The sequence below is a fragment of the Onychostruthus taczanowskii genome, unplaced genomic scaffold (assembly GCF_017590055.1).
Source record: "Onychostruthus taczanowskii isolate IOZ18803 unplaced genomic scaffold, ASM1759005v1 scaffold27, whole genome shotgun sequence".
Taxonomy (NCBI): domain Eukaryota; kingdom Metazoa; phylum Chordata; class Aves; order Passeriformes; family Passeridae; genus Onychostruthus; species Onychostruthus taczanowskii.
The window spans coordinates 3,503,777-3,531,145 of record NW_024500017.1 but is presented as its reverse complement, the minus strand read 5'-3'; positions in this window follow the sequence as shown (position 1 = coordinate 3,531,145).

Below are 27,369 nucleotides of genomic sequence, written 5' to 3'. Positions count from 1 at the left end.
ACGCTGGCATTGGTCAATGGGAAACTCAGATTTTGTATCTTCTCTGGCCAAGCCTGTCATGCTGGGTGCTGATAGCCAGGCTGTGCAGAGCTACTTTTAGGGATAAAATTGGATAATGGTGAATAGACAGGAATTGTTGGTGACTGCTCAAGATTTAAATTAGGATTTTCCCCCATTCATCTTCCCATTTGGGAAAGTGTATTCCCCAAAGCTGATGGAGACAATGTGGTGCCTTTCACAGCTTCTGTGTTAGAATTCAAAATATGGGGAAGATGAGTGATTGGGACAGGAGGTTTTTATGGAGCCCTACACAGTTTGTGCTCACTGTCATCTGGAGAAGGTGCGGTTGATTTTCTGCTTATTCTCTGAGATTTATAAAAAGGAAAAATGTCTGCTGTAACCCAGTGTTACACAAGCAACACAATACAAAATAAACATCAGCTTGGATCAGGACAGTATGAGGTTCCCTGAGTCCATGAGGACCAGTAAGATTAGTTACCAATATCTGCAAACTATTATTAGAGATGAAACTCAGAAAATTCACTGCCCCTGCCTGTTGGCAGATGGAGGATGTGTGGCAGTAGAGGGACAGAGACAGGACAGGGATAAGCCATCAGCTGCTCTGCTGATGGGAGCCATCACCCCACATACCCTCACTTCTGTGCAGTTACTGCACTCACTGTGACAGTGTCCCATGCAAATGTTTCAAAGGCTGGTGGAACAAAACACACCCCCAAGTATTTGACAAGCACAGAGGTACAGGGAGGAATGGAAAATTCTTACTAATATATCAGGATGCCACAAATAATGCAACTATTGAAAAGAATGCACAGTTCAAGGTGAAGTTTGTTTATTTGTCTGTTTTTTAATTCAGTAAAAGGGGGGGGGGGGGGGGGGGGGGGGGGGGGCAAGCTGCAAAAGTGATTAGTATCATACAGAGTATGAGGATATTTAATTGTTAGATTCAGATTTCCATACAGTTCAAAGGCTGCTAGGCATCTGTTTGGCCATGACTATGTTGTTTTCTGATAAGGATATCAGTATTTGAAGTATTTGAAGAAATATTAAGGAAATGTAATAGCAAGATCCTGCTTTACATCTTCTACTACATTTCTGGGCAGCTAAGGAGAGGAGAGAGCCCCAGTCTATCTGAATACATAGTGCACCATGTAGATGAAACATATACTTAATTAGCAGGTGAGAGACAACACAAAAGATCCCCAAGCAGCTAAATTTCCTTCTAAAATTTCCAAACAATGCAAAATCAGAACAGCTTAGGCATGCTCTGTCCTTTCCCCAGCTTTCTGCCCATTGCAAGTACTTTCTGTTTAAGACCATTCACATCCCAGTTCAGCCAGGGCTGTCTGTGTTCCTGTATCAGCAATGTGCCAGTGTATGGCTTGAGCTTTACACAATTAAAAGTTTAAGAGGTTTGTGATATGGAAGGCAAGTTCCTAAATCAAATAAAAATATTCTTCTTTTGCTTCAGACTGTACAATAATTTGTTCCAAATTTCATGCTCTCCATTGGTCCAGTTTACACAAACTCACAGTAATTAGCCACAGAGATTATTTTAAATTTACAAAAGCAATCATTCTCTGTGATGGCTTGATGCTATGCCCAACTCCCTCTGAATAGACTTTAATGACACAGTAACCATGGTTACAGTATATAAAATATGCAGCCATGAAATAGGGAAATGTAACAGTGTAATATAATTTTCTCTGGAAAATAAAGGGGTTTGGCATATTTGCCTTAATTAGGACACCACATTAAGTATTTCATGTTTGCATTCTTTATGAAAATAAAAGTCATAACAGGAAAAGTGATTTTTGAATTCTATTCAGTGGCATGCGGTACCATTGGGAAAGCATTTTCCCCAGTAAAATGGGACATTTTAATTGGACAACTATAATTGCCATTCTGGTAAATTGAAGTTATAGCATGTTGTAAACAAGCTGAGAGATCCACTGCAACTGGAGCAGCCATATGTCACAGAGCTCAGGGTTTTAATCTGAGTGGCCACTGAGAGGAAGCAGCTAAACTTAGCTGGTTAGCCATGACTGAAACTCAAAATCTTACTTCCAACACAGATGCTACCTGTTGCTCTGTCCTGTCCAGGGGACAACTCCAGAGTGGTCTTGACAAGCTCATCTGCTTAGCTGTACTTGCAGCAGAGACGCTATAACGAGTGGCAGACAGCCTTGAAGTGACAGTTTTTATCAATACAAAGGCAGTTACTTTATTTTTTTCTTGAAACATTCATCAAATGATGTTAGATGAGGAATGTATTTGTATAATCTAGTCTCTTCATGACAAACTGATTGCAAGAGAAAAGATTAAATTAATTGAAAAACATTGATTATGAGCAGGTCATTTAGTTCTTGCCTCAAGCACACCACTTCCTTATGAGCAAGGCATGGAAAGAAGCTCTCAGTTCAGCTGTACTTCTTGTTCTCCCAGCTGCAGCCTAGCGAAGTAATCATAAAGGAAGGAAAATTAACCTTAGAAAATACAAAAGGATGAAAGGTTGGTGAATATCCTTCAGTTCCATTTAGGTCAGGCTGGCATTCAGCAACTACCTCTGTCCAATTAGGCAAATGGGGCGAATCTACTTTTTGTCCCCATATCTTGTGCAAATTTATTGCAGAAACAGAAGTGGAAGATAATATTTTTATTTCATTTTCAAAATACAGATATAATAAGATTCCATTTAGGGAAATGAGACTAGGTTTCTCTTTTTTTTGCTAGCATGTTATTTTTTTTGTTTGTCTTTGATCACTTTTTTCCCCCACCATCCAGAGAAGATCACATAGAAAATGCAATTAAGATTGACATGTATATGTTCTTTAAAATCTTGGACTCAGTTTCTGAGATCTATATTTTGTTGGTGCAGAAGGGACAAAAAGCAGGACTCCTTTCTGAATCTCCTGTGTGTTGAAAGGATTTATGAAATAGAGTCATAGGATGGTTTGGGTTGGAAGGAACTTTAAAGATCATCTACTTCCAACTTCCCTGACATGGGCAGGGGTACCTTCCACTAGACCAGGTTACTCAGAGCCCCATCCAACCTGGCCTTGAACATTTCAAGGGATGGGGCATCACCACTTCTCTGGACAACTTGTTCTAGTATCTCACCACCCTCACAGGAAAGAATATCTTCTTTCTTTCCAAGCTAAATATATCCTCTTTCAGTTTAAAGCTATTCCCCCTGTTTGATCACTACATGTCCTTATAAAAAGTTCCTCTCCAGCTTTCTTGTAGCCCCTTGATGTACTAGAAGCACTGGAAGGGGCTGTAAGTTCTCCCAGAACTTTCTCTTCTCCAGGCTGAACAGCCCCAATTTTATGAGCCTGCCATCAAAGGAGAGGTGCTCCATCGCTTTGATCATACTTGTAGCCGTCCTCTGGACTTATTCCAACAGGCACAAGTCCTTCTTATGTTTAGGGCCCTGGAACTGGATGAGTACTGGATGAGTAGGTGGGAACTCACTAGAATGGAGTAGAGGGGCAGAATCCCCTCCCCTGTCCTGCTGGTCACTCTGCTTTTGATGCAGCTGGGGACACAATTGGCTTTCCAGGCTACAAGTGCACATCATGGTGAGCTTCTCACTCACCAACATCCCCAAGTCCTTGTCTTCAGGGCTGCTATTAATACAGTTTCTTCCCAGCCTGTATTTGTGCTTGGAATTGCCCTGATGCAAGTGCAGCACCTTGTACTTTGATTTGTTGAACTTCATGAGGTTCACACAGGCCCACCTCTCAAGCCTGCCCAGGTCCCTCTGGATTTCTCCTCACAGCACAGAACATCTCATTTGCAAAGCACTTGTCCCTATGGGATCAAAATTAAACATCAGAAAAGCAAAGGAAAAACTATTTTCTACTGTATGCTCCCAAAGAAAAAGAAGGACTAAGTAGAGCACCAGCTCCAAACTTCATTCTAGGTTTGAGCTCATTTCTAGCAAAAAGAACTATGAACAACAATCTTCCTTCCTCCCTTTCTTTAATGAACATTAAATCACCAAAGAAATCAAAGGACATTATTTGAGAAAGTAATGACTGTGTCCTGGTCTACCTAGCATCATTTTGATAAAAAGCATGGTAAAATCCTAATCTTAATTGAGTCAATGCAAAAATTAGCATTGATTTAAATATTTTTCTTTTCATGTGAAACACAGATTCAATATTCTCTTCAACACTGACACTTGACATAAGTACTCCATGACTACTGGCCAGCCAGCCAGAACTGTTAGTCAGAGGACCAGAACTCAGGATGGTCAGGAGTTCACAGCCCTTCTGAAGTCTCAGTGACATCCTGGTGGTGGTTCCTGCCCTGTCAGTGCTGTGCCCACCTGTCCCAGTTCAGTTCTGCATCTGGTAGAGAGTGGTGACAAAGGCACCTCCCACCCCTCTCTTACTGAGACACAGCACTGACATGCCCTGCTCACTGAACAACGTGTCCTCAAACCTCATTCTGGTGTTCCCAATAATTCAAACCTACTAAAAATAGATGTAATTTTAAAGAGTAATTACACACTATTACGATCCTTTGAAACTGAGTAAGTATATCAAATTATAGCAAAAAAGGGCAAAGATAGAGAACTGTGAGCCCCTTCTCAATTTTACTGCTATGTTTTTGAGCTATAAATTTCCATATGCACTGGTTTCTGTACCCAATAGCAACTTACGGTATCAAATGGTATCATGGTTTCTTCTTCCATGCAAAAATGTCAGCCAGACACATCTCGGAAGCTGGCTGTTTGAAGACTAGTACATGTTGTTTGATATTATTAATGTATGATACCTGTGTTTCATGGTCCAAACCAGTACTGACCTCATCCAGGAACATCTCCTGATTAAGGGCTGCCCCACAGGAATTGACCCATGGCATTACTGAGGGGACTCTGAGAAGACCAGCTGATGCAGTACACATCACATAGACCTGCAGTGGTGCTTAGGTTCTCCCTCTTCCCCAGTTCATGTTGAACTGTATTTATGCTTTTCTGGTTTTTTAAAATAACTCTGCTGGTAGATCTTTTTCAGTAGCTTGAAATGAAGAAAGTCTTTGCTTAAAATTGCTGCATTGCAACATTGCTACTCCCAGCTATTAAACATCCCACGGCACGAAACGCCGAGTCCACACAGGCCTACCTTAGCAAGTGTTCCAGTCAAGCACAACATGAGTCATCTTCTGAGCTTCAGCTGGATGATTTGTGAGGAATTTGCAGGTGTGTGTGTTTGTTTGGATTACAAGGAGACTATTTCAAGTGGAGACAGAATGTTTCATTCCTGCTCCTCAGTCTCATATGCACATTATATTTGTCACTCCTGTCAACAAACATTTGTAAACTAAAAATAATGAGTTAAATATATGCACTTTATTACACTGCTCTGGAAGTCATTTGTGCTTACAATTTGAATTTCGGCTCTTGGCTGTCTCCTTCCTTTGGGAGACAGTACTCTCGCTGTGCCATTGGAAAGAAAGGTCTGTCCTTCTCCCCCCACCCATCTTCAGTTTACGCACCCTTACTTTTAAACTTCATATTCAGAGAAGAGCAACATCTTCTAAAAGTCCAAAGAGTTTGTAGACAGCCTTGGGAAAACTGGCTTGAATCATTTTTCAGGGCAAATTTTTGAGACCTCATTTTCCACCAGTGGAAGTTGCGTGCAAGCAAATGACAGCCTAACTAGGACCCTGTCAGGTTAAACAAACATGCTCATCCTTTCCAGCACAGGCTTTCCGCTTGCTCTGTCTCTGTTTTGCTGGACAGCTCAGACTCTCCTGAAATAATTGTCTCATTAGGTATATGGGATATAATTTGTAAACTGCATTCTGTCATCTCACAAATAAATTATCCCCAAACAGCTACTGAACAGTGAGTGAGAACACAGTCCAGCACATCTATTTTGCATGATTCTTGGAATGAGCAATATCTATATGTAATCATTGCCATTCAGGTAGGAAGGTCAAGGTCAAATCCTTTGCAGTGCCTGATCTCTTCTAAAGGCCATGCAGAAGGGGTGCAATCATTATTCAGCATCACCTAACAATGCATCCAAATATTTTTATGAAAATCAGATCAGATCTGATTATTTACATGATCTCCCCAATGGCCTTTCACAGGTGCATATGAGACAGGTAAAAAGAGGTGAAATGGGCAAAATAGGAAAAGTGTCTATAGAAAGCAAGGCAAAATTAAGAAGGAAAAAAGAGAACTACGTGAATGTTAACTAAGGATTCAAAATGGGATAAATATGTAAAAATTCAAGCAAGAAAAAAGAAGTGAACAAGCACAGGATGCAAATATCATAAATTAAATAATTTTAGATGATTGTTATTATAGACAGCTGTCTTCTCTTCAGCAGATGCTCCAAGAATTTTGCTTCTGAAATTGTCTGACTGCAATTTAATTGTACTTCAAACATACAACAAAGTGTCACAAATGGAAATAGAATATACAATTATTTTCATTTTTCTTAATTAAAGCAAAATTGCATTTAATTTATACTCTGATAAATCCCAGATATAAAAACACACAAGAACTTCATTAACAGAACAGAATGAGAATGAAGGAATTTAGTTATGGTTTTGCTGAAATGGACAGTGCTAGCAAGTGGTTCAGCGGTTGTAGCAGGAGTGCTGCATCTTTAATAAACGACAGCTGTGCAGTCTCAGGAGTCATACAGTAATGTATCGTTTTCTTCTGAGACACTGGTTCCACCTATCCAATTTTCTTAATGGTTATGATAAGCCATTAAGACCTTCCCCCCATCCAGTCCTGCTCATCAAAAAAATGTCACAGAGCTCTGATCACACACTACAACACGGCATGGGAAAATGTGTGGGCATCCTCTGCTCTTCTCTCATGGTGCCTAAGGCAGACGCACTCTGATTTTGTGACTTGTCACCAGCTCGGTGCATATGTCACTGTGGGGAGGAAAGGGTTAAAACCAGAAGATTTGACAAAAAGGAAGAGATAGCTTGTCTCAAACTGACCTTGCAGCTGAGAATGCTAAGAATGTCAGTGTGGGAAAACTACGTTTTGTGGCTAGTATTGTTCTTCCTCTGCCTGTTTTGAGAGGTGGAATTCCTGTGTGGAGATAACTCTCAGAGATACACTTGAGCTCTTGAGCTTCCTGCCGGGATGGGGGTGGGAGGAGATAGAGAAGGGGAGAGATAGAGGGACAGAGAGAGAGAGAGAGAGAGAGAGAGGGATCCTAAAGGCACAGCCTTGTGATAAATTGATAAATTGCATGTGTGAGAAGCCCTTTGGAGCAGGCAGTACCTACCCCACTGCTCCACTGCTGCGTGCCAGGATGAACTGAGCCTAAGGGAGCCCATGTCCCCGTGTCTCTGCTGTCCAACCCTGTTAGCCAGGTAATGAAAAAACCCCATCTTTGTACCTCAGCTGCAGTTTGGGGTCACCATGGTTACCTGGATGGGTTGATTCACACAGTCACACCGGCACCAGGTGCCCATTAAAATTAAACTCTCAAAGGAAAGTAATTTTAATTTGTTGTTTCTTTTTGCCTTAACTTGCCTTCTTAACACTTCTTTTTTGTTAGGACAGATCAATTTGGGATAGCACTAATGGGTTCTTGATTCTAGCTAGACCACTGCTGTTGAAGAAAGTGGTTTTTTGACAAACCAGAAGGCTAGGGTGAAGCTCCTGCTACTTTGAGGGATGTGCCCATTGCAGAGCCATGGTCAAAGTGTTCTGGGTCTTACAAGTGTTGCCAACAAGACCAACGTGCAGCTGCAGAGATGCTCGTGTGATGCTCTTCATTACAGCCCGTGCCCCAAAAGCCAAACTCCTGTTGCTGAATCTCTGCCATGGAGCTGTTAGGGGTAATGACAAGAAAAATTTTTCTTTGACTGATATCCTTCCACCTTCCTGAGATATTTCTGATCAAGGATGGTATGTAGGAGGAATAAGAGGAGAAAGCTCAGGAAATCATTTTGTACCAAGCACCACAAGAAAAACACTTGCAGAAGATAATTTCTTTCAGCAGAAGACACATAATCTAGAAATAATGATTTGTAGTGCAGACTGTGCACATAGTTATGCAGAAAGAAAGAAAATTTTACAAATGAAGGAATGAAACTCTACTACTGTGGGATTAATGGAAAACTCCAAGGAGACATTAACTGCCTGAAAGAGGTGGTAGACACTTAGCATGCTGGAAAGCATTTCTATATTATTCTAAAGGAGCAGCAAAAAAATACTGAAAAAGTAGGCAAAGGGAATTGAAGATTAACTTTGACATGCAATATTCATAGCCAGAGAAAATAGCTATTATTATTTATGTAGGAAAGATAGACAATATAGGATTCTTGTGGACATCCAGCAATTTGTCTAATAATGAGAACTAATTTCAATCTTGTTCTAATCATAGACAAATAAGCCCAAGTATTTCTAATACTCAGATGAAAAAAAAAAGAGCAAATAATAGAACAACCTATTTCACACACATACACCTCCTTCTGTATCCTTGTCTCCAAGGACTGAAAAGGTTTTGTTTTGTGACCCAGCAATCCAGCTGTATTTGGAGTTGTCCCTGGAGACAGCCCGAGCAGCCTGGGGTCACCCTAGGCCACCCCAGGCTGAGCACTTCATCCTGCCAGTCTCCTCTCGTGCACTGTGGAGCCAGCGGGTTGGAGATCAGTGCTGGAGAGGCACGGTTCAGCCAAGGATCACAGAGAAGCAGTAGAAAGATGTCTAGAATCTAGATTCCTGTGTCATTCTGTTTTAATGTCCATAGTCTTTTATTTGGAGTTGAAAATTGGCTGAAGCCATTTGCATTATTCCTGTTTGGTGTTCGTTTTTTGTTCTGTTTTTTTTTTGGTTTTTGTTTTTTTTTTTTTTTTTTTTTTTTTTTTTGTTTTTTTTTTTTTTTTTTTTTTTTGTTGTTTTTTTTTGGGTTTTTTTTGCAACATCAGTATTTTCATTTGGAGAGAAATCTTTACCTGGTGAGCTCTAATTAAATGTGAAAGTTGGTTCATTTGGATGAGTAATCAATATAGATGCAGGAATCTGTGAGTGTTGGAGATGGTCACACCATGAGGCAGCTTTGGGAATCCCAACTGCTCAGGAATGATGTAGTTTTAGGATAATGCTAATCCTGTGATCAACACTTCCTACCTTTGTGCAATGTGCATCCTTCTAAAAATCAGTGTTGTCATTGAGGGACATTGTTTCCTTGAGGGAGACATGCCAGTTATGTGGCTGAGATGCTAAACGGTGCTGGTGTTTTGCATCTGGGTGACAGGACATGATGCACACTTCAGCATTCACATAGGAAAAGAGATTTCAAAGGTGAAAAACTTAGGGCTTAATGAACTACTGTCAGAAAGTTGGCTTGTACCTGAAATTGTTTTTCCCACTCTTCCATGGAAATATTCAGTGACAAGCATCAGTTGGACAGCAGAAGGAGTACAAAACGTGGAGAGATCAGAGATATCAACATTAAATATGTGTCTTCTGTGTATCATGAATTGAAATTAACTAGCTCTGCTCACAGGGAGGGAGTAAATCACCATTTTTATGTTTGGAGTTTTATTAAATGCCATTTAATCCCACAATGAAAACTATCGAATACTAGAAATGAAGACTGGCAAAGGCACAATCATGGGTAAAGACCATCCCTGCTGCACTCATGTTGGCCCTTTGGCAAGCTGCTGAGAGTGAGGCCCTTGTGAAAATCAAGTCACTTTGTTGGGTGCTTGAAATAAAGTTTTCCTTTCAAATTTTCATTTTATGCCTAAGTCTGTGATAGATGGCTAAACCTCCTTCCCACATAAGGACTCTCTGAAAACATGTGAGAAGGGTTCAGGCAATTTTTTAATAGATTGGTATCTATATAAAAAAAACCCACAAAAATGTTTGATAATGTGATTTACTTAGAGCAACATGACTACGAAATAAAATGGCTACTCCACCTGAAACCATTTGTTACTAGAGAAGGCCATCTATCCTGAAATGAAAAAAATACTGTGAGACTGAATAAGGAATAGAGTTTATAAAACTTACAGAAAAATTATAATAGAAAATGCATGGTATTTTATAATAAATATCACAGATGATAGCATTTTATGCTGAACAAAACCCAATATTTATGTTAAAGCCTGAGAAAACAATGACTTAGTAAGCCCTTTTGTTATATGTGCTACAAAATTAAACACTGACTATGTACAACAAACTAACACATGCTTATAGCAACAGCAGGGCTAGAAAAGCTTTCTAAAATTAGTGACATTTTGATTGTAAAAAGACAACAATGCAAGGCTATGGTTAAGCCAGAATATCTCTGGGAAAACCTCTGTAGTAGAGGAAGGATAAGAAAGGAGAAGGGATTTCCTTTGAAAATGCATCTTTAAACAACAGTATCAATTAAGTTATTTACTTAAATAAACAACTTAAATAAGTTTATTTAAACAACAAGTGACATAACTAATAGTGCAAATTTTATCAAAACCTTCTGAACATCAGTTGATTGGAAACTGCTAGCAGCAAAGGTCAGAACAGGGTAGAATAGTGATTTCTTTAATAAATGTTTGACGAAGGACCAGGAAGCAGTGATGATATGGACTCTATTTCATTGGGTGTGAAGCTCTTGTAGAAAATATGGCTGTAAAAATAACTATGGATATGTTGTGTTCTTCATGTTAAATTGCAATATGAACAAATGCAAATCCGTAACTAAATTAGAGAACTAGGGTTTCTAGTGGAACAAAAGCAAAAACACCTTAGACCATATGATATAATAAAATGTAGGATGTAGGAAATTCCTCTTCCATACCATTAAAAGAACTGGAATGTCAACTGGCAAGTCCAGTAGAAGGCACTTGGTGAACCGTAAATATTGTCTGAAAGGCTGCAAATGCAGTAGATATCTTCAGAGAAGGATGAAAACATGATTCTGAGCAACACCAGGCCCTTCAATGTAACTTTTATAGTGCAACATTTTAGAACAGATTTTGGAGGCATGCATAAGTAAGAGTAGACAAACAATACAAAGTAGACTAAATTGTAGCATAATTTTGTAAGAGATAACTCAAGACAGACTAATCTTTTTTCTCCTTTAATGTCAAATCAGTGAGTTACTACATAGAAGTGTACAGCAGATATAATCTAGATAGGTTTATGTGTTTCTTACAACACTTTATAGCAAATTACTATTTAAGTTGCAGATATGAGGGATTAATGTGAAATAGATAAAGAGCTGTTTAAGGGGAAAAAATTGCCCTAAATCATATTTTGGAAAGAGTTATTAGGCTGACAGTGGTTACTACCTCAATGCTCAGTATTGGGACCTATGCTCTTCATATTAATGGCCGAGGAGACAGAATCAAATTATTAGCTAATGGAATTTACAGATGACACCAAGTTGGGAGACATTATGAACAGCAAGAAAGTAGAGAGTCACAAAAGAAAACCTTTCTGCAGAAGACACTGAAATACTTTGCAATATAGTGTTCTATTCTCACCTATGTTGAAGCAAAGCAAAGCAAAGCAAAGCAAACAAAACAAAACTAAATTGGAATGAGAACACAGAAGGCTTTGCAAAATGGAGTTTTCATTTTATAGGGAAAAATGAAAAGATTAGGTTTTATTTAGCTTAGGCAAATGAAAGTTTGAAGGGGATTGACAGTTCCTTGTTTTCAGGGGAAATTGTTAATAAAGAAGAAGAATTCCTTACCTGAATTAAAAATGCTGGTCTAATATCAAACACTATAAAACAATCATAAGTATTTATTAGCCAACAAATTTAGAAGATGACTTCTAAACATTCCAAAAATTAAATTCAGGAAGAGTTTCAAAAAAAAAAAAAAGGAAAAATTTAAAAAAAAAAAAAAAAAAAAAAAAAAAGGTGGTGAGAATCACAGTCAGAATTTATTTTAAGATGGAACTGTTGTTTGGCAACCTAAGATGCCTCACTGAAAACTGAAGTTTTTGATATACATGTATTAGTCTTTGGTACTGATATATTGGGATCTTCAAGAAACTATGAAGGATGGCTTGCTGGTTGTTTGCATCGTATTTACACTGTATCTACATGACATACATGTTATTCTATATTTAGATTTAGGTTATTTAAATATACATTTATTACTTTTAAATTTAGATTTTTATTATTTTTATTTATATTTATTTATGAGGGTCATTCTTAGCAGAAGAAAGGAAAGTATTGTTATCCTTGATAAATAGCATCCAACTTCTGCAGTGGAGTGAAAGTGAAAGGGGATTATTTCATGTTTTCATGAAACTCTGAAACAACCTAAGAGAATGTAAATGGAAGACAGTGGTGATTCTAGTGTCACTAATTTCTTAGGTGATTGATTGATATATTCTGTTCTAATCCTCAGTGGTACAGCAAACATCAGATTTGGAGTCATACTGGTGGTCTAAGGAAATTGAAGCATTGCTCTTTCTTTTGTCTTCTCTGCAACATATGGTAGTAGGTCACTTCCTAGTATAAAGCAAGAGTTTTCTTTACTATTTGCCTTCCAGGGGACACTGATGAGTTCTTGGAATTCTTCCATTTTTCCTATAGTCCATTATAATGGAGCTCCTTCTTTATCTAATATAGGCTTAAAGTTTAAGATGCTGGAATGCATTCTTATACTTAGGCTATAGCCTGATGAAGATTAGGAATGTCACAAATTAACAGCTGTTGCATGGTTTTCCCAACTGGACAGAACAGAACTGAGTGACCCCTGTGGGTCATTATTCTTATTGTAATATTATTATTCTTTAGTCTTATTCTTTATTATTATTAATTCTTATAAATTGATATTTTTTTTGCTTCTTTGTCCCACACCTCTGTAATTGTACAGATGTTCAGTCAGTATAAAGGGGGACAGGTAGGTGGGTTAATCACTGTTGCTGCCCTCTGCCAGATTTTCTCCAAGAACTCTGTGTCTCTCAGGTCCTGAGGAAACCAGAACCGGACACAACTTTCCAGATGGGCCTCACCAGGGCTGAGTAGAGGGTCAGGACCACCATCCCCTGACCGGCTGGCAATGCTCATCCTGATGCATCCCAGGTTATTACTGGCTGGCTCATGGACAGCTTGTTGTCCACGAGGACCCCCAGGTCCTTCTTCTCAGAGCTGCTTTCCAGCAGATCAGCCTTTGGGCTGTACTTGAGCCTGAGGTTATTCCTCCTAGAGGCAGCACCCTGCAGTTGTGTTTGTTGAATTTCAGACAGTTCTTCTCTGCCCATCTCCCTGGCATGTAAGGTCCTTCTGAAGGGTTCACAGCACTCTGGGGTATTGGCCACTCCTCACAGCTTTGCGTCACCAGTGAACTTGCTGAGGAACCACTGTCCCTTAATTAAAGTCATTAATAAGTAAGTTAAAGGATACTAGGCCAAGCATTGAACTTTGGAGGAAACCACTAGTGAGAGGCCTCCATGTAGACCCTGTGTCACTGATTACAACTGAAACAAAGTAAAATATAATAATAATGATGATGATGATAATAATAATACCAGTAATAATGATAATACTACTAATAATAATTGTGATTAAAAGGAGATGGAGACAGGGAGAGGAACCCCAAGCAATGTAAGTGATGCACAATATGGTTGCTCACTCCTTATCTCACCTGATGCCCAGTCTGTCCCACAGCAGCAATTGGCCCCTTCCAGGTAATTCCCCCAGTTTATACACTTTAGGCTATTGCCTGATGCAGATTAGGAATGTCACAAATTAACAGCTGTTGCATGGTTTTCCCAACTGGACAAAACAGAACTGAGAACATTCTGCAATATGGACTATCCCTTTGGCCAGTTTAGGTCAGCAGCTCAGGCCACGCTCCCTCCCAGCTTCCGCTGCAGCTCCTCACAGGCAGAGCATGACACACTGAAAAGTCCTCGACTCAGAGTAAGCACAGCTTAGCAACAGCCAAAACATCAGTGCGTTATCCACATTCTCCCACTGAATCCAAAACACAGCCCTGTACCAGCTAACACAAAAAAATGATATCGATCCCAGCTGAGACCAGGACAGCTTGCCACACTAGGCACTCTCCATTCTGCATTTTCAGATACAGACTCCAGTTGCTCTTTGCCCCCAGACCTATAATCATCAATGCTCTTAGCATGAAACCCACAGCCATGTGCCAGCTAGGTGTGGTGAGATGGGTACCATTTAGGCTAGCTGCACACCACGTCTCTGCACAGCTTGAATTACTACTGTAGGCTATGATGATGCAGATATTTGCTGATATGATTAGTGAGAAAAACAATAATAGAAAGGTTAATAAAACTGGTCATGATGCTCATGTTATTATTATTGAAATGGACAATTGAGAGGACAGATGTCCCAGTCCTACTTATCTTAGAAATTGTTAATAGCTGTTGGCAGTATTTCGGGACCAACCAGCTGACAAAATTCAGTATCTTTGCCCTCCTATCATATTTTATACTCCCAAATATTTGTTCCAGTTAACAAATTATTGGGTTTTACAAACATCTAGTTTATAGAATAGGTGGTCTTCTGCCCACAGGAGAAGGAGGAGTTTGTGTCTCCCTAAGAGTCCATGAAGGTTTTTGCTGGATAAGTCAGGAGCATAGTTTCTCTGAATCTTACACTATTTTTATCAGAAGGTAATATGCTCTGCCAATCCCATTTTCATGTAAATCCAACAGTGTAAAGGTGGAGATTTACAGAGGACTCTGTGAAAGCAACTTCGCAATACTTGCCTGCTTCTGTACTTTATTAGCTTCTGCAGGAAATGCAGCTCATAGTTACCGCAGTATTAAACTAAATAATGGACTTAATAACATAGCAAAATATATTCAGAGCCCTATGATGCAAAATATATTAGATTAATTCAAAGACAGGACAATCTGAGTCTCTGGAGAAAACCAAATGTAATTAAAATTATTTCTACTCCAAAAATTCACTCCTCATTACAAAAGTTGCCATGGACTAGTCCCAATGTAATTTTTATTCAGGATTAGAGATGGAGATATTACCCTTCCTGAAAACTGTGTTATCTTATAATATAGTGTATGCCTTGCCTTGAGTGAAAGACAAATGGGAAGTAGATGCTAGATTGTGTCAGATGACTTTCAGTCTCCACATTTTCATGTTCTTTGCAGGAAAATGTAGTATTTGCTGATGAAGAGATGAGAGACAATCCCCTGTGTCTTCAGAGTGCAATTATATGGTATTTAAGGAAGTTATTAAACATATGGGGAAAACACTATGTAAGAAACAAAGGAATCTAGTAATAAAAAGTGATGTCTGCTAAACAAAATCCTCAGATTGCTTACCTGAGAATACTTCATGATGTGGAATCAGGGCCAGCAGCAGCAGGCCGTTTTATTTTTTTTTCATTCATTTACATTTTATTTTCTTAATTTAAATGTTCAGAGAAAATGAGAATGAATTTAAGAGATTCATAGGGACTGTGAGTAAAAAGCATATGCTTTTCACTGTTATAATGAAAAACTTTGCTAAGAAAGAAATGTGCATATACCTTTTACTTGGATAGGATACTTAGACAACAGTAGGTAGAAGAACCACATGAAAATACAGCTTTACAAACACTCACTCCTCCACAAATAATATATTGAAAATGCTTCCTCTGGGTGACAGGAACAAGATCATGATTTCTCTAAAAAGTGACTGGAAAAGGAGATGTTGATACAGCAGGGAAGAGCTACAAGGCAATAATTACAAAACAGTTTATATAACTATAATTGATATAGTTAAAAATACTTTGCCTGTGGGAACTCTAAATAAGGTTCAGATAGACATATGGCTGTCTCTAAAAAAACAAAACAAAAAAGTCAACTCTGTTTTTTCTGGATAAGGCCAACAGGTTTATATTTTTGATGCATAGCTGAAAAAGTGAACTATATCCAAATGTACTAAAAATACAGTGTATTGATGCAGAGTGATGTCACAGAGCTCCTCGATGGCAACTCACTGAAGAACTGGCAACATTCCAGCAGCAAATGTAAATAAAGACATTAGCAAAAAGATTTGGCAGTGATCAAAGGGGATTTCTATTTTCTTGTTCCCCAGTCAATCTTGTCCCGTCAACAACCTGCTCCCAAATTCTGCATTTCCTGACCATTGTCATCTCACTGCTAAGTAATGAGTAAGTACTGTTTGCAACCACCTGTACAATTTTTCAATGAAACCCACAAAATTGCTTCCCCCTTTCCCTCTTCTCCCTCATTCTCCACAGAACAATATGAAAAGACACTCCATCACCTGTGCTAACAAGTGACTCTCACAGATACTGCAGCCCAGTAAGCACTTTGTGGTTCTACACTCCCAGTATTTCCACCCTCTTCTCCTTTTCGGAGGAAGAGTGTGAGTGTGAAATAGCAAATGAGAGCCCTCCACTGTGATTAGAATCAGCTGCCTTCGCTAACAAGCAGCGTCCTTCAGATCAAAAGGATGGAAGTAAATGGTGTCTGGGCTCATTCAGCTTCTTGAAGAGAGCCAAACATCCTCTTGCAGGAGGATCAAAGCCTATGTTATTTTGCGTTTTACTGTAGCCTTCTAATAGCTGCCATTGGACATATAAATCAGATAACCTAGGAAGAGAAGATAGCCCAGCAGTTCCATTCTATGTGATGGAAAATTCTCATCTACCAAAAAAAGATGCAGTTGGTGTTCCCCTTGTGAAGGGCATTGATCAGGCACCCCTGGGCAGCAGGGGAAGGACAGACCCTTTCCCCTTACTGCCCGTCTCTGGGTGCTCATTGTTAGACTCCTCCTGTCATGCAATTGCTGTGACCATGTTACATCAGTACATTTATACATTTAGAAGAAACACTGTAAAACCTGGATTTACCTTCAGTCAAGATGCCCAATGATTTAGAAAAAACAGCATCAGTGCAACATGCACCATTTCTCCAAAGTCTAAGACATTCTTGAATTTGTGAACATTTGAAAAATAGATACTTACAATACATAACATTAATCTTTCAACAGAGAAAAAGACACAGTCTCTTTGTGCATTAAGCTGGAATGCAGGAAAGAGGATTCAATCCCTTTTCTTGGTGACAAATGTGATGTGGTACTGGGGCTGTTAGAGAACCTGCTGCTTCATGCAGTGCTGCTTTTATGGCAAGTGGTTACAGGTGAGCTTGCAAATGTGGCACACGAAACATTGAAAGATCTGCTTGCAGAAAAGTGTCTCAGCTTTGCTGCAGAGCTCATACTGCCTGAACAAGTTGTGACATGAAAGAACAGTATAGTCACTGCCATCCAGAGCAAACTGACGGCAGCACAACCGAGTGGGCAGGTGATTCACAGCTCCTCACACTGTTCAAGCTGTAAGAGCAGAACATGTTCTCACATGTAAGCAGTAAGGCTTACAGCATGGCCAAGAGAAAATCACAATACTGCAGATACAACCCCCAAGCTCTGGGGAAAACAGAGGCACAGCAGGAACCAGAGTGCTGCCAGCATCTCAGAAAATCTTTGTATGACTTCACGTTCTTGTGAAGAAAATTTGATGGGAACACTGCAAAAAACTGGTACTGACATGCTTGGATGACACATATCAGTTAATGTTTGGCATTAGCGCAGAAGAAAACTCAAATGCAAGGAAGACACAACACCACGTCAGTGTTTCTGTTGTGTCATCAGGCAGACAAGAGGTCTATTTAATTAACATTGGATGTTGGTTATTTACTTCCTGTAACGTGGAACTGTTGACTTGGAATATTTAAGACTTGCCCAGTTTATGTGTAGTTTGTTACCTGAAGATGAAATTCCTGTGTGGTTGTTTGCAGGTAGGTGGGTGTGATTTGTGTGCCTGCTGAATTCTCTGCTAGAAAAGCACATAGGTATAGGTCCAGGACTATCACAATAAATATGCAAACATGTAACAGGAACTGCACTTCTTCACCATGAGATGTTAATGCAAGGCAGAGCCCAGATATTTATTATGAGCCACAGTTGAAAGAAATTCTGCTGAAGGTTTTGCTCACAGACATAAAATTTAGCCTAATCAGATACCATGTGACAGAAATTACTTTAACAATAGGTTACAGCAAGAGATGATCAATCAGAAAAACTTGTGTAATGTTTTAGGAGAAATTGAGTCTTGTGAAAGACAAAATATGATCTGCAATGATAACAAAGTCCTAGAGCACCAGATGAGGCCTCTGTGAAGCAGGGTTTTGGTCTGCAGAGCTTGCAGGGCTGGGAGGGTTATTTGGGAAACTCTATGGTACAAAAATATATTTCAGATTGAACGAGTAAAACCAAGAACACCAATAATGGTGTTCATGGCAAAGGACTCCAGATGCTGCTGCTTCACTATACATTCTCACAAGGACCAGACAGAACCTAGGGTTTTGAGAGGCAGTGGAAGGGTAAAATCAGGAAAAAGAATCGGAACTGGAAAATGCCTATATAACAATATCAACTGTATAAAACCATCATTATAATCACTATTATTACTATTATCACCATTATCAACTACTACTATTACCACTATTGACAATTGCTTTCTGTGTAAAATATGATTTTTTTTAGTAGTTTTTCCTTTTTCTGCAATACTTAAATATGGGCCAATAGTGATTCTTAAATGAATCTATTAAGATTTCTGTTGTAAAAATATACATTCCTGACTTCACATAAAAGATGTGTTTCCTCTTTGTCCACAGACAAGCATTTAAATTTAACTAATTGCACAGCCTTCTGGGATAACTGTTTGAATGCTTTTCAGAAATGGTGTCTATGTTTTTCATTAAATTGTCTAGAATCCAGTACTGCTCGGATGCAATTTTAATTTAATTTTATTTCTTTAATTTACTCAGAAGGAATACAGAAGAACAAGCAGCAGAGGCACCAACCATTTTATGCTGCACCAACTCAGCATTACAGAAGTTGAACTTTCCCAAATAACACTTCAAATGGAGAGTCATCTTTTCTTAGGAATATAATTTTTCCAGCAGGAGAAGAATCAAACCTCGACATTACAAATAGTTACCAGTATCAAAGTTTAGAACTGCTAGAAAAATGGGCAAACTGTTTACAAGGCTTATTTCTTCCATGTTGTTAAAAAAAAACCTTTGTCCTTAACTCTGCTTGAGGTGTAGATCAGAACCACTTCAGAGAATTTCAAGCCCGCTCTGGGCAGACCCACAGAAACAGTGAAATCTTGGATCATAAGTAGCACAACACCCACCTTATTTCATTTTGTGCTACTGCAGCTCTGATTCCTGATGCCTAATACTACAAAGTCAGAACTCTGCTCACTTAAGCCCTTTGGGATAATAGTAAGGCCACTATATTTGATGCAAGAACACTTAATAAAACCAAGAGAGCGCATATTGCTCTTGAAAGACTTGTGTACCTAAAAATAGAGAAACTGCCCCTCAAGCCATAGATGCAAACAGCATACAGATTATTTTCTTCTGAGAACAACAGAGAGATTCAAATGAACAGAGATATAAAACAGCTAATGGTCAGTGAGATAACTTGAATTTACAGGCATAAATTCAGATTTTCACTGATATAAAAAGCCCATCAGAAACTGAACACAGGACAGATGTTTCACCCATCTTTATTTTCACTAGGTGTCTGAACAATGAAACTTAATTGTAGACAATACTGGAATTGCTATCACAATTATTTGAAAGATAGTCCTTATCACATCTGATTCCACAGAAGTTAAGTGGCTTTCTGGAAATAAAATGGTTTAACAACCTAAAACACCTTAATTTAAGATTGACCCCAATGCAGCTGTGCAGTGTTACTCACTATCTTGTTATCTCAATATCTACAATTGGCTTATGCTACACCTCAACTCGTCTTCCGAAGAAAAACCTGACAGTGGAGTGTGTATTGGATTATCCATTTGAAATAATATGAAATATTTAATTACTTACTGAGTTCCTAAGATGCCAACAGTGACCAACAGTGCCCCTCTTATAGCCTGACTGACTTAAAATGTTCATCAGGGCATGGTTGACTTGAAGGGCCTATGAGCTGATGCACCACTGAAATGTGGCTCTGCTCACCTCTGGGTAAGAAAGGACTAGAAATGGCTCTAAGGTTACAAGATGAACCTGCTACTATAGCTCACTTTTCTTTCTGCTGTTTTCAGCCAGGAAGAAAATCTCAGAGAATCAACTTATGACCAAGGATCACAAGCCACCATCTTAGGATGTGAACTTCTTCTAAAGGAAGAAAAGCACGATGCAGGGGCACCATTGGAACCTTATCTTCAGGAAACCAGACAACCTGAGAATGTCAGTAGAATTTTGAAAGAAATTATTTTCAGGAAAGCAGGAAGGTCTTCACTGGAGACTTTCTAAAAGCTTTTTATGGCAAGAGGCATGTTAAGATGTAGGCTTGCCAAACATTTTTGAAAGACCTATTCAGCCCTCAGTGAGTCCTTGCTTCTGAGATGGGGTGAACTCACCATGGGGCTGAAGGTCACCACAAGGCAGCACTGATAGCTCTTTTGGAGGCCTTATTAATGGCATGGTTTGCACAACAAAAATATAGTTTTAATTTTGTGGAAGATACCATGTATTTGCTCATTGGTGAGAGCTGCAGTAGTTTTCTCACACCATATTGCTGTGTCCTGCATTGTCTTTCTGATACAGTGTCATCAGATAAGAAAATAGATTTGTAAAACAGATACACCAGTGAGCATCACCCACGTCATGGTAGGAATATTGCATCTACATTCTGCACCTGATAGGTATTAAGTCTAAAGTCTTTTTAGTGTAGTTTTGGTATAGGCAGAGGTGAAATACAGAATAAAGGCCTTAAAATTTAGATTACGAAGACTTAAGAATTCACTTGGCATATAAACTGCAGCAGCAACAAAGGAGCGGTTCAGTGCACAAAGGAAAAATGAAGCAGTCTTATGAGAGAAATGAAGGAGGCAGATGGCAATTAGATGTCAGTAAGCTCTCATTAAAAGTGGATGGTTTCCAGACTCAGTTAAAAGAAAACTCTTTGAAAACATTTTTTGGAGCAGTAGAAATAAAAAAGAAATATTAAACCCCTTACAAGGCGTTTGTGTATTACAAAATATTTTGTTTTCACTTTTATTTGGGAAAAGAGTGAAAAAGTTATATGTGGAATCTGTAGTTCCATCACATAACTCAGATTTCTGCTGCTATAGGCTTGCAAAACAGATGTGTTCAAACTAGTAGAAAAAGGCAATAAAGTGGGAAAAATAAAAGCATAACTAAAAGATTGTTCTTTGCTTTCTTCCTGTGTGTTAAAAATAATGAAGTCATTATAACTGACATTGCTAAAAATAACCTGCAGTAACAGTCTTGTGGAGAAAACACAGATTTCTCACCTGTAAGACACAAAGCTGAAGACTCCTTTTGCCTATTATCCTCAACAAATAATGCTGTGAAAGCTGTTAGGCTCAGAGCATGATTGCCTACTGTCCTCAAAAATCGTATCAGTAATATAACACCAGCTCAGGCTACTATTCCTTCAGCTATGTGAGTAGAACCAGGAGCACCCACACGGATGGCTGCAGTTCATTCCTGGTCGGCACACAAGCTGTGCTCATCAGGGCAGAGCACGGGTCAGAAGTGTGTCCCTGTGCACCGTGGCCTGCAGCGGGTCTGGCTGTGGCCCCACACTGAACGCACGCGGGCTGGGCACAGCCTCCAGCCCCGCTGTCCTGTGTGCGGGGAGGAGCACTGCATGACTCCCTGAAGGCCACCAGAACCTTCTGAAGGCCACCAGCACCTTCCACACGGGATCAAGGAGGAGAGAACTGAGCAGTTCCCAGCTCTCTGTTGTTCCTGGCAGGCATTTCTGTGCAGCTGGGACAACAACGGGGAAGTACAGAGCTGCTGGGCATGGCCTCTGCCCCAGGGCCCAAGAGGACAGTCACACAGCTTCTGCTGCTCAGTAGGACACTGGACTGTGATGGAAAAGTCTACCACATAGTCATAGTCTATAGTCATTGATGTCACTGAAAGAATCTCAAAGGACACCAAACACTTGTGTTTAGACAGCTGAGTTGATGCTAGAACCTCTACACACCAGTCACAAACACTACTTGAATTTCTGGGCTTACTGCATGTTTCAGACCTTCTCCATTGCAATGTGTCAGAGGAGGGCACTTGGGGACACCTTCACTGGCTTTGGTACAGCTGCATAATGTCTGCAAGGGCACTTAAGTAATGCACTCAGCCTGCAATGCTGCTTGGCATTGCTGTCTTCCATGATCTCCCCTCCCCTGTCCTCTCCCCCAAGGCTTTTCAGCAGCTCACACAAAACCACTTGCCAAGACGGGCACAAAATAACTTAAAACTTATTTTCTGCTTATCTTTAGGATGGCAAAATCCAACTTCACAATAGAATGGAGTTTTGCAGTTACCATAAAATGCTGGGCTAAGGAAGCAAAATGTAAGGGGATTGCAGGAGGTTTCACAGTCATACAGATGGAAATGGAAGAACTTCATGTTCTCTCACTAACAGCACTGAAGGAACCTCCTCTCCTGTCCCCAAATAGATCATGTTCACCTCCACATAATCTTGGGGACAGAGAGAGACAGCAGGCATCTTTGGACACAGGGAATATTGAAAAGGGGGCAGAGAGCTGGAGGGACAGCTCCAAAGGGCCTTAGTGAGCTGGGTTTGTTGCTTCTGCTGTTGGGCAATAATAGGAAAGGTGCACTTCCTCCCCAGAAACCAACACCTCTCACATCCCAATTCCTGCTCAGACACCAGCAGTGCCTAAGCTGGTCACACGGCTATGGGCTGTTCCCCAAGGCAGCCTTTTCTTGGGGAAAATAAGTATCAGAGGGCATTATTTGGGTTATTTAGGTCGCCCCAGCAGTCTGACCTAGCCTTGGAACTGACAGCAAGACCCATGTACGGCCAATTCAGGCACTGTGAACAGAGATTTTTGCTCTCCTGAGCTGTGGGTCAACTAACTTGCTCTAGATACTTCACTTGAATCCTCCTCTACCTTCTATGCCAACGTAATCTAAATCAACTCCATCTATTTTCCTGGGATGATGCTTCATGTGTGTGAGAAAGTAGGAATTGAGGACTTGGCACACTGAAAGCTTGTCTTCATTTGCAATCATTAGTTTAACTTAATACACCTGAATGACTTCATTTGTACTTAGCCTAGCTTTAGGGAGCACTGGCATTCAGGAAGCACCACTCCAGCTACTGGAGTGATTTGATTAGCAGTGCTGAGTGATTAGATTAGCAGAGTGGCTGGACAGACTGTTAATTACTTATTGTCATTCCAGCTGATGTATCCCCACAGCACCAGCAGCTCCAGCCATGCATTTACATAGACAAAACCTGAGCATGTTATACTCCATGGTTTATAATTCACAGCCTTGCCTACAGCCAGTGCTTCTGGTCCCTCAGCTTACATGTCAGAGGTCTATACCAGCTGCAAACTTTATTGTTAGCTTGGACTGGGATCATTGCATGTTGCTGAAAATGTCTGCAAGAGAAACTATTGGTTCTTTGTCATCACTCCAGCAGAGACCTATTTCAGATTCTCTGGGAAATGCTGTTTCTGGAGTGACGTTTCTTGGCATGAAAAAGTGCCTCATTGCAGAATACTATAGTTTTTTGATGCTGTTACAAATGGCAGATTTCACCATCTCTGAAGTTCTCCTATGTTCCAATTATGTCAAAAAAAGCTTCCCAGGAAATAACCCTAGCTTTAAGTTTGGGGTTCCAGAGATGTATGTGCTAACATTCTATTTGTGATCATTTCTGTTCAAGGACAAATGAAAATAGAGTAGGAAGTGAAAGTAAGATTTCTCTCTTTGAACCTAGGCCCCTGTGAACTACATGTTTAAGCTCATTGGTCACCTGGGCTGCTGAAGGCAAGTAAATTCAAAAGACAGCATTCAAAAAAATGCTGCTTTTCCTCCCTTTGGTGTCTTCTAGGAATGCAGCTTTATTGAGTGCTTGATGCTTTTGTAGCTAAAGTTCAGTGAGATGGAAACAGACCAATGCTGCTGCTCCTTTGCCAAGAAATAGCAGACATTATGTTTCTCCATATGGAGCAGTGCTCTGAATTATTGTGGAATTCCCTTTCTATTAAAAAGCAAACCAAAATAGCCTGTTCAGAAATAATTGAAAGATTTTTAGGAACGTGGAAGAGGTGGTTTTTTTCAGGATGCCAGAGACAATTTAATGTTCTGCTAAATTGTTATAAATTCCCGTGTCCCTACAGGTAGTAAAAGCATGTAATGTACAAAGGTAAAACATAAAGTTATGATCTCATAAGGAAAAGTAGCATAAGAAAAAGCAGCTTTGCACTGCTCCTAGCAGTTGATTTTTGCACAGTAAAAGCATAAAATCCTGCAAAAGTGGACCTACACCTCCTCTGCACTGGGAATTTCACTATATGAGGTGTGAGGCAATGAAAAATCAGGGCCATAATATCCTACTGAGCTTCTGAGTCATCTTATTGCTCCAAAGTAAAAGCACTTTAGAAAATACAAGCCATCTGTGATGTTAAATGCAATTATCTGATTTGCCTTAATAAATGCTCAGAAATCACTGCCAACCACTTCAATTTTTCAACACCGTTCTGAGTCATTCATAAGCAGGTAAAGGTCATTGTGCTCAGACCTTATAAACTCTGATCATTATCAAGTTATTATTTTCTGCAATAACACAACTGCTTCCCTCCAAATCCAGCACATAAAAGACCTTAAAAGGAGATGTATTTTTTTTTAGCTCTGTCCTGGTTTCAGCTTCAACCATGACAGCTCTGACATTCAGGGGATCACACTGGGTATATTACATCGAAATCAACACAGTATTGGCAATTACTTATAGCTTCTTCCTACTGGCATCAAGGTGAGTGACAAACATTACTGTTGTTAAAGGACAGATCCCAAGCTCTGTATTTCAGATTCCTCATGACTGGAGCTTCTGTACATCAGAAATTATCTAGATATGTCCCTTTTCTATTTGCACAATAATCCTGCCCAAGTGTGAAAGGGGCACTGTGATTGTTCAAATTATATGTTCTGGTTATAAGTGCATTATGCTTAGGATATGGCAGCCCCATTGGGCATACAGAGATCATGCTCTGACAGATGTACAAGTCCCACACTGCACAGGTTCATGTATTTCTTGTCAGGGAGACCTAGGAGAGCTATGGTGCTACCTAAAGATTTGTTTCTCAGAAGTTATTTACACCTGTAACAAAAGCTACAAGTATGAATTTAAAAGCTATGTTGCATAAGTGTAAAAGTTTGTAGCAGGTCATTAAGAAAAGCTCCACGTGTTACCCAAATCTGAGCACAGAGCACAAATTCCAGTGCACACCCCAGCCAGTGTCTAATGTGTGAGTGTAGCAGGAGTGGTTTGGATGCTCAAACAGTAAAAAACAGTATAGTAGCTCCACTGCAGACCTGGCCCAGGTTCCTCAAAACAGCAGAGAAGAAAATTGCTATAATCAGCAAGAGACACTGGCACGCAGAGATGGTGTTAGGAATGCCAAAGCCCACCTGAGGATGTATCTGCATAAAGGACAAGAAGAAGAGCTCTACATTTATATTAAGAGGAAGATTGGGGGAAAAATATGGGCCTGCTACTGAATGGGTAATAGGCTGTAGTGACCAAGTACATCAAAAAAGCCAATGTACTCAATGCCTTCTTCACTTCATCTTTACTTGTGGGACCAGCCTTCAGGAATGACAGGCCCCTAGGAGCAGTGAGAAGTGGCACAAGGAACACAGACCCTGGGGTGGATAAGGATTAAGTCAGGGAACATTTAAACATATTGGAGATACATATATATATAAACTCACAGGGCTTGATGGTTTGCACCTGTCAAGTGCTGAGGGAGCTGGCAAACACCAGTGCAAGATGACTTTCAATTATCTTTGAAAGCTCATGGCAATTTGGGAAGATTCCTGATGACTGGAACAGAGCAAATCTGGACAACTACAGGTCAATTGGCCTTGCCTTGATCCCTGTGAAAGTGATGGAGAAACTAATCTGGGAAAGCATTTCCCATATTTAGGATAGGAATGCTACTTTACTGGAATCCATGGTCAAAAATGGATTTGCACCAGGGAAATCAAGCCTGACTTGACATTCCTGACCTGACAGCCTCCTAGGAAGAAATGACTGGCTTTCAATTCTGTGTCCAGTAACAGTCTTAGAAAACTGATAAAGTACAGGCTAGGTAAGTGGTTGGTGAAGTGGATCAAAACTGGCTGATAGGCTGAGCTCAAAGGATTGTGATCCGCAGCACAAAGCCCATTGGGAAGCCAGACATTAGTGGTCTGCTTCAGGGGTTCATACTGGGGCCAGTACACTTCTGTCATTAATGAACTGGGATGATGGAACAGTGGGTACCTTCACCAAGTGTGTTGGTAATCTCAAACTGGGAAGAGTGGCTGATACACAGGATGGTTATGCTGCAATTCAGAGGAGCCTGGACATGCTGCAGGGTGTCCATTGAGGACCATGAAGGTCATTAAGTAGTACCATCTTCAGGAGTATCTCTTATTCAAGAAGAGGCTAAGAGAGATGGACCTATTCAGCTCATAGAAGAAAAGTCTTTGAAGGCATCTCATCAATGTGTATAAATACCTGATGGTGGGGAGTAAAGAATGTGGAAACAGATTCCTCTCAGCAGTGTCTAAGAAACAAGGCAATGGCCACAAACTGAAATACAAAAAATTCAATTTAAATGAAAAAAGAAATTGAGGAGAGATCAAACACTGGAGCAAGTTGTCCAGAAAGGCCGTGCAGTCTCCACCCACTCAGACTGAAATAGACACGACCCTGAGCAACCTGCTCTAGTTGCCCCTGCTCTGACCACAGATTTCAACTAGATGATCCCTAGAGCTACCTTCCACTCCCAACAGCTCTGTAACTCAGTACTTGCTGGTTACTTACACCACTGAATTGTTCCAGGCCACATCAAGTTGCAGTTCAGCAAACAACACCATTAGTCAGGATTGTTTAAACAAGTTACCCAACTGTTTGCCAACTGGTCACATGGACCTGTTATAGTAGACTGCTAAACAGTAGTTCTATTTAAATACACATCCTCTCTTAGGTATGGTTCTTCCATTTTTTATGAGGAACACTTATGTGGTAGGGTTCAGTGATTTTCACTCTCCAATCAGGAGCAAGGAGGGCGCTCAATATGTTACTTTTCTCTGCAGGAAAAGGACAAAAACACTTTTCAGGAGAGCACAAATCTCATTCACTGCTCTCAGATCTCCAGCACCAACTAACATGTCTGAGGCTATCACTGAAACAGCCAAATTCTGCACCAGTGACACTGCTCTCTCTTGTTCCCAGCTCACACCATGCAATTCCTTGTGCTACCACACTGTTTGGGCAGTCACCAGTGAATGAGAACAGGTAACTCATGGGTGTAGCACTCAAC